At 33.1% G+C, this 14,560-nt stretch overlaps 1 pseudogene; it reads left to right on the top strand.

The window, feature by feature from the left end:
• The first annotated feature begins 466 nt into the window (after positions 1 to 466).
• Positions 467 to 14,560, top strand: part of LOC149531456 (synaptotagmin-2 pseudogene) — a 75,570-nt pseudogene continuing 61,476 nt past the window's right edge.

Here is a 14,560-nt window from a genome sequence, read left to right as displayed (position 1 = left end):
CATGATTTCACAAACTACGTCTTAAAGAGCTTCATTACACATTCTATATTCAACGGAATAGAAAGTATAATAGCCTAAGATCAAATCAAAACATTATGAAATCTCAATAACCATGAAAATGGTAGAATGTCAAGAGAAAGACATGAGCAGTCACTCAAAGTGCAGAGTAGTGAATGGAAATTCAGGAAGCTGGGCATGAGCGGGGAAGAGGACTCCCACACAGCCCATTGTTACCAGCGAAAGAAGAATGGGGAAACTTGGCCAACCATTGGGGAATGGGACCATTGAAATTATTGAAGGAGAGATCAAGGAGCTCCAAACTCCCAATATCGCCAAAGGAAGATAGAATGTTTCCCATGAAACGATTGTTTGAGAGAAGAAGCAAGAAGCAGAGGAAGCTCGACTGGGTTAGGAGTTGCAACGGGAGGAGTTGAAACTGGTGGAGATGAAACGAGGGGGGGATGAAATGACTGGTGTAGCGGCAAGAGGAGTGGCGGTGGTTGTGGGAGGAATTGCAGTGGTTGCATGTGGTTTGGGTGTCGCCGGCGGCGGGCGACCGTAAGCAGAGGAAAAAGGCAGGGGCGACACCAACAGGCCACGGTCGCGGGAGAAGAACAACACCGTAGAGAGGAAGAAAAAGGCTGTGAGGAGGAAGAATAGTCGGTCAAAGGTGGAAGTTGGAGTTAACGCTCAGGGGCGGAGTGGTGTGGTCGGCAGCGAGGGGTGCGAAGGTGAGGCCGCGGTGGTGGCGGTGTGCAGCAGAGAGCGTAGGATGCAGGTGGAGCCGCTGGCGGAGGCGGCAGCGCCAGGAAGAAGGGGAAGCCGCTGGTGGAGGTGGTGGCACTAGGAAGAAGGTTAAGCCACCACGGTAGTGGCACCGGTAAGGAGAGGGAGCCGCTGGGGAGGCGGCTCGGGCTTATGCAATGCAAATTTTTTTTTTTGAATTTTTAATTTTTTTAATTTTATATTTATATTTTTAATAAACACACCCTCCTTATATATTTTTTAATTGTTTTCTCCCCTCCCAATTAATATGCATTTAAAAAATAAATAAATAAAAATTCTCAAAAGAAAATAACCCCCCTATTATACGCACAAAATAAAAGAAAATAACTCCCCTATCTCACTTTTTTTTTTTTTTTAATAACCTAAATGGCATAAAGAAAAATGAAGAAAACCTACCCCAAGCCCCTATACTTTATTTATTATTATTTTTACCCAACAAAGAAGAACAAAATATAGGGTACTCACCTCATGCACTCCAAAGATGGTGACGGACCTTGTAGCTTAATTAGATGCTCCTTACGCAAGTTAATCTCCAACTGCAAGCCTCCAACCTTAGCTTGAACAAATTCGAACCCATGAAGTGGGTCCCACTGGGCATGCCAAAATGTGTTGCATAAAATTGTAACCAAGATTATGCAAACCTCAAACTATGAACATAACAATGGAGAGTATGTTCGGTATGCTCTTAGGAACACAACAATGGATGAATCTCTTGGATATGTGAATGCAAATGGAATATGTACCTAGACTAGATGATATGAGAAATCAAAATGAAAAAATGATGATGCAATGATAAGAAATTCTAATGGTACCTAATGGATGACAATGATTTCTAATGATTCCTAACCCAGCCGAGTTTTTTGTCTCTACTTCTTGCTTCTTTTTTCTCCTCTAGCTTCTCCCCTTCTTGAAAGGTTGAGACAAGATGTCTATTTAAAGTAGATGAAGGAAGCATCTAGAATGTGCTTAGAAACCACTAGGAGATAAGGATAAGAATTGACAACTAAGCACAGGAGATAAGGATAAGAATTGACAACTAAGCACCTTATCTCACATTCTAGATAGATAGATAAGACTGATGAGATGACATGTGTGTGTAGAAGATTCCTATGGTGTAGACAACATGTGCTTAAAAGATGTGATGACAACTCATATGAATGCACATACTTCTAGGCGGTTTGAATAAAGACTAAATTAAATGAAATTTAATTTAATCAAGGTCTAGAAGAAATAATGGAAATATGGAGGATTTTAAATAAATAAAATTTATTTAAAAAAGGAATATGTTGAGAATCATGTGTTAATTTAAATTAACACATTAGAGCTAGGAGTATTTAAATTAAATTTAAATACTTAGGCAAAAATGAACCTATTTAATTAAAATAATTTAATTAAATAAGTAGAGGAATGTGACTAGTATTAATTAGATTAATATAGTCATTAGGACAATTTTTAGTGTACTAGTTGTAGTTGTATAATTCTAGTATTACTGATTATGTTAAACAAAATGTTTAATAAAAAAACTATGAAGTAACATAAATGGATCATCTACTTGATCCTATTATGACTTAATATAAATACATTTGATCATTACCTAGATGATATTATGCACAAGATATTTACTCAAACACCAAGAGATAATATAATCTACAAGTACATAGGCATACAATCATCATAATCAGTTATCCTTGAATATGACAAAAGCTATTGTATATGAACAGGAGATACATGTTTAGAAAGAAAAGAAAAGAACATATAGATAGGTACCTCTTCTCCCTAATCATATAGCAAGGGCATAGAGATCACAAGAGAATGACAACGAAATCCTAGATCTCAACTGATCTCCACCAATGTTAAAAGCTCTCCACCCTCATTCGGAGCTTTCCACCCTCTTCCACATACAACTCTCCACAATCAGTTAAAACAAATGGGGAATGACTAATATCATGTTTTCTTTTCTTTTTTGTTTATAATGCATAATCCAAAATCCATAAGATTTCTCTATATACATACATACATACATACATACATATATAAATATGTACATGAAAAAACAATGCACTTTCTAAGAGTTTGCAATTGTTCAACATAATTAATTTTTTACAAGAAAATCCATTTGAAGAACTGTTAGCTCAGAAGCAAGAACATGGTGTTGAAATAGTACAAAAATTTCTTGACATGAGAGGTCTGCAAGTGAGGGTGTTGACCAATCTTGAAAACTTGAATGCTGAAATAAAAGCTATTGATGATCAAACACCTATGCCAAAGTTGCAACACACTATGAAGTTGATTTTAGATAAGGTAGAGTTAGATATTTAGAAGTTTGATAATCAAAATTTAAGGCACAAGAGAAAAGGAGGAGTGGCTTTAGAAAGAGAAAAAGAAGGAGCAACTTTAGAAAGAGACTACATGAAAAAAATAATAGCTAGGCCACATAGAGGATATTATGGGAGCCACTAGATAGAATCTAGGAAAGTGTTGCAGTACATACTATGACATTGGAATCACTTGCAAGTGTCTTTGAGAATTTACAACCCAAATATCAAATGCTTATAAGAGTGTTTCAAGGTTGGGAACCACTTCAACATCCTTTGCATGGTTTAGAGGTAATGTCATTGTGGCAAAGGCTTTTTTAAGGGAATGGACCTCATGATTATGGCATTTACGTAGAAGTAGAACTTTCTTCTTCAACTCCTTACACTTAACTTTTCATTGAAGTTATTCTTCAATTCCTTACATATGAAATTTTATCACCTTGGAAAACTGTATTTTATCCTACTAACTGGGAACAACTGAATGTTCATTTTATTATACCTAATCTGATGATAGTTCTAAAGGAATTTGCAATCAACGCAGCTAATCAACAACTAGATCCATTTAACTAGTTATGGCTAGTTCTTGCTAAAAATATATGCTATGATATGTTTTTGTAAGATTTCTTGTGAACACTACCCATTTTTCCCGGTCTGTATTATTTTTGTGGAGGATCTTGATGTAAGTCACTTAGCATAGGTTGAGTGAGTTTTATTTTTTTATTTTTTGGATTCTGGAATATGTATGTAGCTTGATCAAATTTTTTGTTATGTAGCTAAGATGTAATAAGCACCTTAAAAAAGATCTCTAAATAGACATGTTTAAAAGGAGATATAAAGAGATACCTATTTAGAAGGAAAATAAACCAACATTTAAATACCCTTGAAGAAAATCATAGAGTTAGGGCATGGAAATGAAATTTCAGAGCAAGGGCACAACATAGAAATGAAATCACAGAGAAAGGGTAGGACATGGCAAAAAAATTATAGAGCAAGGGCATGAAAATGAAACACAAAGATCAGAAGGGCATGGCAACCAAATTGCAAAGCAAGGGCATGACAACAAAATGTAGAGATATATCACAAGAACAAAATGCACCAAGCAAATATGCATAATCACGAGGTTCATTCCCTTGCAGAAGTCATAACCTAGTTAAATATACATATATATCAACCCAACTAATCAGAAACTAGACCCATTTAACTAGTTATGGTTTGTTTCTTTCTAAAAATATCTACTATGATATGTTTTTGTAAGAATTCTTGCGAAATAGACCCATTTTTCATGGTCTGCATTATTTTTGTGCAGGATCTTGAGGTAAGTCACTTAGCATAGGTTGAGTGAGTTTTATTATTTTATTATTTGGATTCTAGAATATGTATGCAACTGGATCATATAAGTAGTAAACACCTTGAAAAAGATCTCTCTGAATATATAAAGAGATACATGTTTAGAAGGAAATATAAAAGCATACATGTTTACAAGGAAAAGAAAAAAAACATTTACATACATACCTCTTCTTGCCCTTGAAAAAAATTATAGAGCTAGGGCACATAGATCACAAGGGCATGACACAAAAATGAAATTGTAGAGAAAGGCCATGCAAATTAAATGTAGAGATCATTAGGGCACAACAACAAATGCACACCAATCACAAGGGCCACACCAATGTTCATAGCTCTCCACCCTTGTTCAAAGTTCTCCACCTCTTTCACGCATAGCTCTCCAAAATAAAAAAAAATGGAAAGTGATTGTTGTGCTTTATTTTATTTTTTTATGCTTGTGAGTGTGTTGCAATTATGATTCTTCTATTGGTATTGCAACATCATCAGGGAAAATTGCAAAAAACAAAAAAACAAAAAAATGAAAATGACCACAAATTACATCCCCATCACAAATTGCCATTGCAATTTGACCTCAAATGTTGTAGTGTCTAAAGATTAAGAATTAAGCCCAATAGTTAAAATAGGACAAAAAAATACAGACCCAACATGAAAACAAAGGCCAACCAAAAAGGGACATCACACTAACAAACTAATAGAAAACACAAAAAACTTAGACAACACCAGGACACCAAGAGGACCCTAACACATATTCTTTAGTAGCTTTGGAACTTTTAGCTCAAGGTGATCCATATTCTCTACATCATATTTAAGATGGATAACATCAGTAGGGTCATCCACAACCATCTTCCTGGTATTGGCTTTGGTCCTTTTACTGGGCCCATCTTTGCCATAAGTAGCACCCACTTGATCTTTAAGAATAATAACAATAGCCTTTTCCCTTGCAACATTCTCCAACTTATTGATAATAATTTTGATAGGATCATTCAATGCCTTCATGATTTTTTATCTTTTATCAACAATGCCTCTCACAATGCTTTCAATATCAGTCACCTTGTTATCCAATTCAAGCACCTTAGCCTTTAGTTTGTAAAAATATGTCATATGAATCAATGGGCCCATAATAGTGTTGATCTTAGATTGGTTTTGACTAGTGAGTGTCAACACACTTAAGTTACTTACTTAGTTCATACTGAACTAGTAGTGCATGCCGAGCACAACATGTAGATATTAGACTATGTTGAGTCATAGTGAGTGCCAAGCCACTCATGTGCCGAGTCACTCAAGTGCCTAGCAAACAAACTATGCTAAGTGATTCAAGTGCCAAGTAAATAGTGTATGCTGAGCATTATAGGTGCCAAGTCATAGAATAAAGATCAGCATATATTGAGCATTAGAGACTTTAGATGCCGAGTGAAATAGTTTTGACATATTTGTTTGTAAAGGCAAAAAAAAACTATGAAAACCATTTTTGAGGCAACTTAAGATTAGATTTGATATTTTGGAGATAAGGACGAATCTCTAGTTGGATTCCCTATGCAATTACATGTAGAAAACTGAAAATGGGAGGGTTTAAGTAGAAAAATAGATGAATCTCAGCCATAGATTCATTCCTAACCCTAAGTCACTAAGTCTTCTTAAGGAGGATGAAACCCTAAACTCTCTATGAGTATGTAAGGAATTGAAGGAGTGAAGAGAGAAGTTTGCATGAGCAAACAAAGCACTCATGGTGAATTAGAAGTTATTAATTAAAATTGCATTTCAAAATCAATTAGATCAGAATAGAGGATAGAGAAGAATATATAGCAAAGAGACATCTGATCAAGAAGGATTGAGAAGACAACTATTTAGAGGTGATCTATTATCAGGCAAGTAAGTACTAATAGTAGGATCAAATATGAGAGATTCTAATAGGTGATTTTAGTTAAAATCTCTTAGCAAAGTAGTCCTAACATGCTGTATGAAATCCTTTAATAGGGTTCTTACTTAGTTGTGAGTTAAAAAGTCCTTTAGCAAGGCACACTTCTAACAGGGTGTTGAAATCCTCTAACATGGTGAGACCTAATAGTCTTTGTAAGCCTTTAATAGGGAAGACCTTTCATAGGGTAGATCATGACTCATGGTCAAAATATTGCAACCTTCATTGGATACACTTTATTACTATAGTAGTGAAGATTTGTGGGTTTCATCCCCACCCTAGTTTACCTTCTCACTTGGAGGGTTTCTGGGTAATCATATCTGGTGTTATGTGTGTGAATGCTCACATGATTTAGATGTATATGATTTACATCTTATTTTAGTTTATCTATTAAATGTATGAGATTGACATATGGTGAAACTTTTAGGGGTCTAAGTTTGAACTACTGATTCACTCCCCCCCCCAGAAGTTCACCTTTCCTATTGTAATTCCGACAATTGGTATTAGAGCTTTGTTCTCTAGAAAAGAATCTTTGTAGCTTTGAGAAAAGATCTTGAAATATGAAGTCTACAAGTTGAGAAAGACTACTGAGAATTAGGAGATTGAAATACGTCTCATCCTACACCAATTGAATCAAGTAAGAGAAGACTTAAAGAGTTTCTTGAAGAGAAGGAAAGAAATTGCTATTGCGGAGAATGACACACAATACAAAGAGATAGAAACTACTAAGCTATTTATAGATGGAGACTCAAATGAATTTGATGTAGTAGTTGTAGATCTAATGGAAAATAATAGAATCCAGGCTGAGGAAATTAGAAATCTCAAGTTAGAGCAAGAATCACAAGCCATACTACTATGTGAAGTGATAGAATAGAAGAATAAAGCCATAAATGAAAAAGCCATAATTGAAGAATACAAAAGAGTTTTGGCCAATAGACTGGAAGAGAAGTCAACAGAGCTAACCAAGATTTATAACATGCAATTGGATACTCTAAGTCAAATGATGAATGCCAACTTTGAACTAAATGTCAAGGACATTAAGATAACTACATTAAAGCAACTTTGAACTAAATGTCAAGGACATTAAGATAACTACATTAAAGTTGTAGAATGAACAATTGTAGAGTGACCTAAAGAGAGAAAAGGAATTTGTTAAAAGTTTCAAAAAACCGAATGAAGCTATCAAATACTTTGAGCAATTATTGAGATCCCCTAGATCTAACAATGATACATCTAGAGTGGGATACACAAGTACTAAAAAAGGAGAATCATTGAAAAGTACTGAAGAAAGGAACAAAAAAGGTAAGAACTCCAAACCTAATTGTCACAATTACGGTAAGAAATGACATAATACTAATGTGTGCAGGAGCAAGACTATAAATTAGAATGTCATTCATAAGAGCATGATTCACTACCATAAGTGCAACAAGTAAGGTCATTAGGCACATGAATGAAGAACCAAGATCATGCATACACAAATATTTGAAGGTTATTGCTATAACTATCAGATGTATGGACATAGATCTTTTGAATGTAGATCCAAATCCATGTAGTCATCAAATAGACAAACAAAGGTAAGGAACAATGAAAACTCTTATAATTGAGATTATAATACAAGGTATAGCTATCATATCATCAAGAATGGACATGTTCTTGAAAATTGTATTAGGAAACACTTTAGTGGTAACTACAAAAGGATATTAAGTCAAACCACATGTGCAATGCCCCGCCAAGGGATCCAAAGAATTAACCTAGAATTTCACTAAGTTTGGTAGCATTTAAAAAAGAAGAAAAAACATGAAAGTAAATACCACTTATAACTTATGCACCATAACGAAAGCAATAACAATAACCATAAACATAAAATACATAACAGATTGCATTCTTTAAGGATCCCTTAACATTGAATTACATCTAAATCAACTATCATTATTGAATCCATCAATTACAACATCTACATAAAATAATAATGATAAGTCCAATGTTTATACATTAAATTTCTAAATGCTCAATCATCCACTGTACATGTCACAGGGTATGAAAAGCTTAAAAGAATATACATATGAGGAATAAGGTACATCATCCTATTCTAATCCATGATACATCAAAGTAAACAAAATCACATGATACGCATGATACATCATCATAGAAGATATATACATCCATTATAAAGATTAAAAATAATAAACTAAGTGCACATTTCCTCCCAACCATAAATAGCATCATTAGACCATTGTGGGTCCTAGCCATCCCTCCATGTGTAACATTCCAAATCACCGAAGAGATCATCGGTATTAACATAGTAGGAATGTCACTCCTAACAAATACTACATCATATGCACAAAGTAATCTAACATGCAAATATAAGCATAAGATAACATCATCTAACATATGCTAGTTATCAGTGAAAAGATACATATCCACCATCACAAAGGATGCATCAGCCATGATGTCTCAATGGATCTCAAATGATAAGAGTGGAAAAACACTAGCAGCTGACCACGTGGTGCCTAAGTAGTCCACTCCCACCGTGCTGAGGAGATAATCTTAAGTCCCAAATAGGCTATCCAAAATCACAAAGTATAAGAATACTCTCTAAGTCTTGGAATCCTAGAAGCATACTAACTCAAAGGTTCCAACACATAAATCGACATCTAATTCCCAGAGGCACACAAAGACATGTAGGAACCTACTATGCAAGTGGGAAAGTGTCATCACATATATCATGTAGAAGTTACCTTGGTAGTTAACTAAACTCCACAGGTCCTTATTGATCCTCATGCGGCCACTAGTATCCTCTTATACTGACAAGGCATACTATGGAATGCAAGGTCGCAACCATGCGTTCTCTCTACTCCCATCCAAGTTTGTACCAGCACTCGAGGCATGGGCAAGAACAAAACAATTATCTTTTTAGGTTCATTTATTTAGTATTAGGTGTGAATGTTTTCACTTATTAAACTACTTACAATGAGTTACCCTGGCAGCCTCTTAGGGCCCTGGCCCCCATTGCAAGCCACTTCCCGACACTACAAGTAGATAACCTAACCTAAGCTCATGGAATCATAAATCTCAAAATTAGAAAAGATAATCCATAATAAGAACATCAAATATGCACAATAAAAGCATCAAATCTCCATGAGCAAGCATCCATAGAAAATCATGACCACAATAGCTCTCTATTGGCAACTGAAGCATCACTGATAATCAAAAGTATCCGTTGGTTATCAATAACCAAAATATATCTCAAATCATACTGATCAAAAACTCCAAAAAGGTTGAGTCAAAACATGTCACAACATGACATCATAAATTAACATTTTAGTCCCATCATGGCAACTAGAAAATAACCAAGTATAACTGATCGATGACTCAAAAATGGTTAAGTCAAGTGTCTCATAAATAAGAATCTCAACTATAACAATCAATAATTACAACACATTACATAGAGCATTCCATCACATAACCATGGTTCGGTTTATAAAGATTGGAAATAGGACATCATCACAACATCACAATCATAACTCCCAAGCCTCTGGTAGACATCCTATAACTGGCCAACACTAGTCAACGTAAAACCCAAAATAGAAGCATAAAGAAATGCACAATGCAAGCACATGTTTTGGTTTGCTAAAATTACATACTTGAATTAAATGTGGAGTTTTTCAATTTTCCATTTCCAAATTTTAGATAATAAATGGAGGAATGTTTTCACGTATTTCCTAATCCCATGTATTTGTTTTAAAGTTTCTCTCCCAAAACTATTAGTTTCAATTTTCCAATTGTTCTAACATTATATGGTTTATATAAATGTTGTCTAGAAATGACTCCTATCAACTTCCAATAGTCAATTAACAATTCAATAATTGCATGATTTAAAACTTCGATTAAACACATTTCAATGATTAATGTTAATTAAACCAAGTTTAATTAAGTTAATTATTAATATCTGTTTGTTTTAAATAATAATTGACAAACTATTATTAATATTTTAAATCATTTATCTTTTAAAAGAATGACCCATTAATTCAATCTTTTAAATATAATAATTATTTATAACTTAATTATATATATATATATATATATATATATATATATATATATATATATATATATATATACATATAAAAATAGCATTTTATAAAACGAAATATAATAATCAAATTGCAAATCAATTCATAACTTTTGAAGTTGATTACATATATTTGTATGACAAAATGTCACCGCATAGAGGAGGTACCATGCAGGCCTGCTGTCGGCCTTTGCCATGTATACATAGTGGGGTGGGGGTATGGGCTTGTCCCTCCCTGCCCACCTTAATCTGCATTCAATTTTTTTAAAAAAAAAAACAATCGTATCATATATGATTCAGTTTTTTATTCGATTTTAATTAAAATGTTTTGCGAAAAATGCAAATCGCAAAGCGATATGACATTCGATTCTTCAATAAGATATATATAAATGTAATTATGTTTATATATATGCAAAAATTAATTAAGCATAATATATATATATATATATACATATTCTTATATATATATACATATACTTATACATATATATATGTATATATATACTTATATATATATACATATATATACATATATATACATATATATATATACATATATATATACATATATATACATATATATATACATATATATACATATATATATATACATATATATACATATATATACATATATATATATACATACATATATATGTATATATATATGTATATATATGTATATATATATGTATATATACATATATATACATATATATATACATATATATACATATATATATATACATAAATATGTATGTATATGTATATGTATATATATGTATATATATATGTATATATATGCAGATCTGAATTAACATGTCCATACAATTCTCAATAAAATTTTTAATGGATTTGGCTATAATTTAAACCCTAGTCGCGTATTCTCTTCAAATCTATGCATATAAATTTTATCAATTAAATATTAACTACCCGTATTGAGAAAACATACAACCAAAATAGGGAAAACCCTCAAAAAATATATGGAAGACACTATGAAGACAGGAAGTGCAAGATGCGGAAATAACATAAGCAAAATCACAAGAGTCTACTCGAATTTTGATGCTAATTCGCTTTTCCTCAGAAGACCTGCAGAGCAAGCTTCTCCCTTCTCCAAAGTTCTCGAGTCCTTCAATGCTCCAAAACGCTCTCCAACTGCTGTGTCTAAGCTTCTAGGAATGCCTGAATATAAAAAACTCTCAGGAAGCACCTAGAATGTCTCTAGAAACAACTAGAAAGTGTAGACAACTAAGCATGAGTGTATTCCAACCTTCTAGATGAGTCATAAGGTTGTAGACACCATGTGCTTAATTGGTGCACTAACCCCCATGTTGTTGACATATGAGAAATAAAAAGGTGCGTTTACTCCTAGGCAAGCTTATAACTTTTATTTAATTTTTTTATAACTTTCATTTTAATTTTTATAACTTTTATTATTATTATTTATTTATTACTTTATTATTATTTTATAATTATTATTAATTTTAATTCCTAATTTTCTTTTATTTAATTCTTTTTCTCATTTAATTAATTATAGTCAAAATATCAAAGATCATGATATTATATTAATTTTCTCCAAATAATTAATTTATTAATTAAATCTATTTATTAAGACTTAATTAATAGAAAATTCACCATAGACCTCCAAGATAAAATATAAAAACCCATCATAGAACAATTCACGCAAAATTAGTCTAAAGGGTTAAAAATTATGAAATATGTCATTCGACACATTCGGTGGGTAAAATGTCCAGATACTTGTCCTACCTCACTAGGACAAATAGTTTAAGGGTTTGGGATTTGGACTTGAGAATTTATCTCCCTTCTCTTATCATTGAGATAGTGTAATAGGGTATGCTCATCCTGGCAATTCAGGGAAGTCGATACTCGGTACCTGTAACTTGCATAAAAACCATGCATGTACATACAATATATATAATACTAAGCTAAACAAGCAATGGTAGGAAGTGGTGCATCGTGTAGATCCTGACTAGCAGGTGAATACGATTCCCTTCCTTAACCACATCAGAAATGCCATACAATAAGAACAAACACGCACACCATACACATGCAAGTATGAGGTAAGTATCCATAATAAAGCACATGAGATAATAAAACATCTAACTAATCATCATCAATAACTAAAAGCAATGTAATGATCATCATGCATACATGAAATGTAAAGTCTAAATGATCTCATCATATATCCACTGAATCCATATCATAATGTTTGATAGTCTCAAAACAATACCACTAATCCATAAAACTAGTTTAAAATAGTCTGATAATAATAACAACAATGTGTCTAGAAAGATGTGAACGAGGGTAGGCACTACAACATGTTTTAGCTATTTGAAGACTGGTCACATCAGTAGGTATTTTCCAACTAGGTCAAAGGCACTAATTTGTGAATTTGACAAAGGAAAAGGAAAGGTTGATGTTGAACACATTACAGATGAGATGCATATGACATGGAAGAAGAAAGATGATTGCAACACATCAAATGGAGAAGGGATCACTTCACCTAATGGGTCAAGTGATCACACCTTATCAAGCTAGGTAATCAAGAGGTATGTGGGATTAATATTTAAAGGTTATATCAAACATTAGTTCCAAAGGAGATACTATTGAAAAGATTACATTAGCATGAATAAAGATGCAAGATGTTAGGAATCCAAGTTAAATCTTTGAGTTTTTCATGTTACCACTGAGCATGAAATATTTTCTATGTATTCTGATTGGAATGTTAAAAGATGCTAAGCTAGCAGTTTGACTAGTGGATGTCAAACTTGTAGTAGTTTCTGAGTGATGGAAATGTCAATGGATGCTGAGTGAGCTTAAAATTGGTTAATGCTGAGTGAGCTTAAAATTGGTTGATGCTGAGCTTACATCTATGTAAGAACTCAACATTTAATGCAAGGTTTTCAAAGGGTATTTGATTGATTTTAGCTCATTTTTCATCATTTCAAATTTGAGAAAGAGTGACTAGAGCAAAAGGCAATTTGGAAATCTGTCCCAAGCATTTTTAGAAGATTTCAGCAGTGATCTCACACTAGTTTGTTAGATTTCCTAAGGTACTCATCAAGAGCCGATCTATGAAATTTAAATTGTATAAACCCTAGTTTCTCATTATGGCATCCAGTTTGAAGAATTTTGAAGCAAAGGAAGTTTTTAATGTTTAGTTAGTGAGTAATGAAGTTAAACAACCTATTTTCAAAGCCATTCCTAATATTTCATACAAGGAAGACCCTTCTTGTGCATTGTCAATGATTTCGTCGAATGTAATAATGGTGAAAGATGTACGAAAAGGCTACAACTATAAGATAGAAAGAATTGGGGATATGGAAATTAAAGAAGCCTACAAAAAATTGTGTGATAATGATGTTTTGAAGGAAGAGTTCAAAATTATAGAGAAGAAGGGATTAATACGAGCCCTAGATTTTCCAAATGTATTTAAAATAGAGTGGATAAGAATTGTGCTTAGCTAAATCCATGATGGTTCACTATGGCTAGAGAATGGACCTATTAAAATAACTAAGAGAATAATCCATAGGGTTATTGGTTACCCAATCCTAGATCTACCTAAGACACTAAGAAGTGATTGAGAAAAATACTGGATTTTTCTGGAACAAAAGAGGCATGACAATAGACACAATCACTGATTGTTTTATAAAATTTTCTATAAGGGTGATATCACACAAGTTTTACCAATCTAGTAGATTGAATAATGTGCCCTATATAGCTGTGGATGTTGGATACAAGATTGGAAAGAAAGATCATACATATGATCTAGCAGAGCTACAATTGCAACAATTGATGGAGAACCTTGGAGAAATTAGGAAAAATGAAAGTGAACAGTGAAAATTTGGTTCAATTTTGATTTGTATATTCTTTTATGTGCAAAACACATTCTCCTCATTTGGCACTATAGGATGGAAGACCAATAGATCAGTTGTAGTACAGATTGGTGAATACATTGAGTAACTAGGAGAGAATTTTGAACCATTGATGACAAGTTAATTTGAAGACTTCAAGAATTCAAAGGAGAGACTAAGAATACCAATTTCCTTAGTTGATAAATGTTATGATGATGCATGTTTTGTTGCGGATGCTGATTATAATTTTGTG

The sequence above is a fragment of the Cupressus sempervirens genome, chromosome 11 (genome assembly GCF_028749045.1).
Source record: "Cupressus sempervirens isolate cs-2001-9-10 chromosome 11, ASM2874904v1, whole genome shotgun sequence".
In the NCBI taxonomy this organism is placed as follows: Eukaryota; Viridiplantae; Streptophyta; class Pinopsida; order Cupressales; family Cupressaceae; genus Cupressus; species Cupressus sempervirens.
The sequence above is the reverse complement of the archived record's forward strand: the minus strand, read 5'-3'. Positions and strand labels throughout refer to the sequence as shown.